The sequence below is a fragment of the Mchenga conophoros genome, linkage group LG13 (assembly GCF_057382185.1).
Source record: "Mchenga conophoros isolate Kocher_MC1m ecotype Shallow Benthic linkage group LG13, M_conophoros_male_GT1.1, whole genome shotgun sequence".
Taxonomy (NCBI): Eukaryota; Metazoa; Chordata; class Actinopteri; order Cichliformes; family Cichlidae; genus Mchenga; species Mchenga conophoros.
The window spans coordinates 33,290,835-33,295,645 of NC_140538.1; the positions used below are offsets into that span (position 1 = coordinate 33,290,835).

Sequence of the window (4,811 nt, forward strand, 5' to 3'; positions counted from 1 at the left end):
CTGTGTCCCGGCTCCTAGAGGACCCCAAGAGTGTGACAGTATTGGAGACAGTGTCTGTGCGCAGTTGGATGATGAGGAGCATCAGGACAGTGACAGTGCCAGTAGTGAAGTAGCTGCTTACCCTGAAGTAGATGATGACAACAACAGCAGGGCTTGCACTACCCCAGTTGAGGAGGGAACACTACCAAGTATCAGTTACCCTGAAAGTCAGCCAGTCAGCGAGGTTGGGAGCCTCGTGAAACATGGTGGTGTACCCCCAAGTAATGCAGCAGGCCAGATCAGGACGAGAGTGGGTCGAATAGTGAAGCCTGTGAATAGGTTAATCCAGACTATGAAGCAAAGAAACCTACAAACAGGCAATGTAGTGAGCAGCTTTGCCAAGAACTTGTTTCTGTGAGGGCTACTTGTTTTATATGTTAGGTGATTTTCATGTCAGATGTTAACACCTATTTTGAGATTGTCTTCAGCTCAGAGTACTATTCATCATATAGTAGCTGTTACCGTGTTGTTTGTTCAGGATAGTGTATAAGGCACTTTCTCTTGCGAGTAAACATTAGGGGGTCTGGCCAACTTTCTTCTGTTTACTTTCCCCATGAGTTGGGAAACATATTTGTTGCACGTATCACCGGGTAGTGAATTTCCAGATCACTGACAGTTACGAATTGTTATATGTGACGCTCAGTTGCTCACCCTTACCTAACGGGTTTTGAGAAGTTCAGGGGGGAGTATGTAGCTGAGATATAATGTACGAATTGTGAACATTCTCAAAACTGTATTGTACATAGGTTATACTTTTTTATTGTGTGAACTTTATTTTTGTGGAACTAAGGTTCCATGTGTTATTGTTGAAGTGGGACATTAATCAGTGTAACGCCACCTGCGGCCACATTGCGGGTGTGGGGTTTCCTAGCCAGAGCTGTATGGACTCCACACTGGTGAGGCACGCTTTCTGTAGCTCTTCTCCCTGTACTAAATTATCCATATAAATTCGGTGTATTTGTCTTTGTTAAGTATTGGCTCCTAGGGTTAAAAGCTCTCAAAGTGTTTTCAATCGCTTTGAGTGAGAAAAATGATATTTGGAACTGCGCTTTATCTGTTGTATCATCCGTTTGTGTGGAACTGACTTGTGTTAAACAGGGTGAGGAGAAGCCTGCTGCCGCTGTGTGACACTGATTTTGCTGCTGCACTCTGTTTTATAGGTATGTGTAAATGTGTAGTTTTTGTTTTATGTGTATAACGAGCTCATGTCCCGAGGCTGTGCTCTGAGCAGTATCTTCAGCCATGTTGGGAAGAGTTAAAAAGTTGTTTGAATATGTATTATGCAATTGACCTATTTTAATGGGAATTTGAATGTTATACGTTATTGTTAGTGATTCCATAATTGTCTCTGTTTTACCCCACTGTAATATTTGATTTTGAAGTGGCGGTTGTGAAAATTATTATTTTGATAAGTTGTATTTTCTTTTATATGATGCAAGCAGAGCTGTACGGACTCCACACTGGGTGAGGAGAAGCCTGCTGCCGCTGTGTGACACTGATTTTGCTGCTGCACTCTGTTTTATAGGAATAAACCCTGTTTCCAGCCAGTCCGTGTCTGTTGTCACAACGCAGTCGACCATTTCACATCTGCTACACAGGCAGCTACTCAGCCTTCAAGCGGAGGGACAGTCTGGCCAGCTGATGACCCAACCAGAGGTCTTATAGCTTACAAAAGAGGATGTTGGCTATATAGATCAAGCTAGACACTTTCTGGTCTTCTTAGCAGAGCTGCTCGATCCCAAATCTAGAAATCTGGCCAAATTTATTAAACACCACAAAACATTTTGGATTTGGATGACTAAACATTAGATCTCTGTCTTCTAAGTCCCAGTAAGTACACAAATTAATAACTGATCAACAAATTGATTTACTCTGAATTAGATAAACTGGTTACAGCCTAGTTAGTTTAAATTAATCAACACCCCCGAGTCATACTAATTGTCAGAATCCCTAAAACAGAGGCCAAGGACGGCATGTGGCAGCAATCTTCCACTCCAGCTCATTAATGAACCAAAGACCCAGACAGTTTTAATTCATTTAAAAATCTGATGCTTAGCTTAGCTAGAAAGCTCCAAAACCTGTTATATTTGTTGTTATCTGTTATCTTTACTCAGAGTTTCTGTCTGATTTCTCAGACTTTTTATCTGATTTAGTGCTCAATCAGCATTTGATTTATTATTAGACTCAATATTCTTCTTTTAAAATATAAAAGAACCCATCCAAAGCTGAAAATTTAAATAGTTAAAAGTTGAAATGTCAATATTTGGTTTTTGTATTTTATAGTTTATTTATTACATTTTATGTGGAGTGAATAAATAAAAGTATACTTATGGTGGCCCCCAGAGGCAAAGCACGTACAAACTCCAAAGCACATGAATCCTCCAACCTTTCTAATGTGACGATGTTGTCTCTTGTTGTTGTCTTTGGCTCTCTGTCTCTCTCTGTTTTGTCTCTAGGGGCCACCCTATATATTTATATATAAACATATATAAATAAAACCACGGGGTTTTTTTACATTCGTAATTCATTTTGTGCATAATTTTATATTGTTGATGATAATAAATTTATTAAAGCAACAAAACAATCTGAAGAGCCGGTTGGGAGCCGAAAGAGCCGGCTCTTTTTAGTTAGCTGAGCTGAAAGAGCCGGTTCTCTAAAAAGAGCCGGAAATCCCATCACTACTAGTAAAGGCTTTTTATCTTAAGAATGCTTTTCTCCCTTTACAAGCAAGAAAAGAACCCGGAAGACACGCAAGGGGCTAGACTTGGCCTTTGCTCTGACTGATCTTCAGTCCTGTTGATGTGTCCCATGTTCAGGGCGCAGGGGGAAAGTGTGTGTGTGTGTGTGTGTGTGTGTGTGTGTGTGTGTGTGAACCTTAGGTCAAGATCAGTGGTTATAAGCCATAAAACTCCTGCTTGTTTCTCCAGCTTCCTGGAGCTGGTCGGAAGCCCTTCACTGCGTTCCTCTCAGTCCTGTCACACCCTGAGATATTAATGAGCTGGTAAGCCCAGAGTTCACATATTCTGTTAGCTGATGCTTGTCCATGATTGTGGAGACAAGTGTCTCTGCAATCAAGGCCATGAGTAGCTCCTGACTGTCCCTAGGGCACAAATTGCAGCATTGACCTGGACTAAATAATTTTAAATCAAAAGACTAAAATACAAAGCAGTGTTTAATGAATGACTGGTCGCCTCAAACTATCTGTAGTTCAACCCAGTATTCTCCATTAAAGGAACTCTCAAAGACCCACATTTCTACACTGATTTTATTTTCATCACTCTGTCTATAATCAGTATTTAACAGTAATAGTGCATTATGTTTTTACTTTTGTTATCACAGTGTGATCATAATAACCACACAGTGTGATTAATCAAAGTCTTCTGGCTTTGGCTTCAAGCAAAAAAGACAAAAAAGGTGGATTTTCTGACCCCATTGGTTTGAAAGCCTCCTAACTATCACAGTGTTTCGAAGGCCTCTGTAACAACAAGTGGTTAATATCACTGTCAAAGCACACACGTGAGGCAGCAACTTATCAATCTTAAGTTATAGGCCCGTGAGCATACTTGGATATATGAGCGTACCTCTAGATAGTGCATTTCAATTAATACTATCAAAAGTCCAGCCCTTGTGGTAGAAAAGCGCTATAGAAGAACCAGTCCATTTACCATGTCCTGGTGGCCATCAAAAAATCCAGGTTTAAGGTACATATGTGCTGGGTTTACTTTGAGAGCCAGAAGCTACAGCCATCATTTATATGTTACAGCTTCAACAAGCTTTCAGTTCCACCAAGCGTTTATAAAGAAACTCGTTTGTTCTTCTTCTTTTCTGAATATGATATTTTTAAAGAACACTTGACAGTGAAATGAAAATCAGCTACAATAATCATCAGGAAGTGAAGGAACGACAGCTAGAATAAGTCATCTATGTTTTACTGAGATAACCACAAGGCATTAACTCAAACCCCTAGCTAGAGTTTCTTTTTAGACTTGCACATTTTTCTGAAATTCCACTTGGACACACGTGGGTTTCAGTTTCTTTTGCTCTAGCCAGCAAGGTCTTTCTGACACCAAGAGTGTGAAATACTATACTTAAAGAAACAAAGCCATCAGAGAAGCAGGATTTCCTCTTGCTGCGACTCACTGTGTGTAGTGTAAAGTGTTGTTCCTCAATCCAGTAAATTTCTATAGCCTCAGTAAGTAAGTGTCTTAGTGAAACATGTGAACTGAGCTGAGTGGAGGTTGTTGAGCAGCCCGACAGCCTGGGAAAGAAATTATTCTTATGTTATTAGGTATTGTTTTCTGGGCTGTTTCTGTCCCCACTCTGAAACGCTCTCTCCTTCTCCAGCCCTAGCCTCGTTAGCTTAGCTGTGAACCAGGGCTTGTCAATATTATAACTCACCCTGGTGTGTGATGGTGATGCATGATGCAGCTGTCCTCACAGATGCTGATGTAGGACGTCACAGTCTGTATACGTGTCCAAATAGTTGGTAGCAGTCCTGAAAACGTCCCCATCAGTGTAGTCCAGACATGCCTGCAGATTCATTAATCCAGTACTTAGATTTCTTCAATACAGGTTTAGAAAGTTTTACTTTCTGCCTGTATGCAGGGATAAAGTGAACCATGATATGGTCTGAGAATCCTAGGGATGGCATTTACTTTATAGGCAATAATACAATCACATTATTTCTCACTGTGCAAATGAGTTTGACTGAAGAGTGCATTCAGATGCAATTCTGCTTGCAAAGCTGTCAGGACACAAAAGATCAAAACTAG

General features: G+C 40.5%; 1 long non-coding RNA gene across 1 annotated transcript; it reads left to right on the plus strand.

Moving 5' to 3' along the window:
* Positions 1-929: 929 nt before the first annotated feature.
* LOC146561771 (uncharacterized) lies at positions 930-1,586 on the plus strand. The gene is made up of 2 exons (XR_014894758.1): positions 930-1,199; positions 1,482-1,586. It is a non-coding gene; the product is annotated as an uncharacterized LOC146561771 (long non-coding RNA).
* The last annotated feature ends 3,225 nt before the right edge of the window (positions 1,587-4,811 follow it).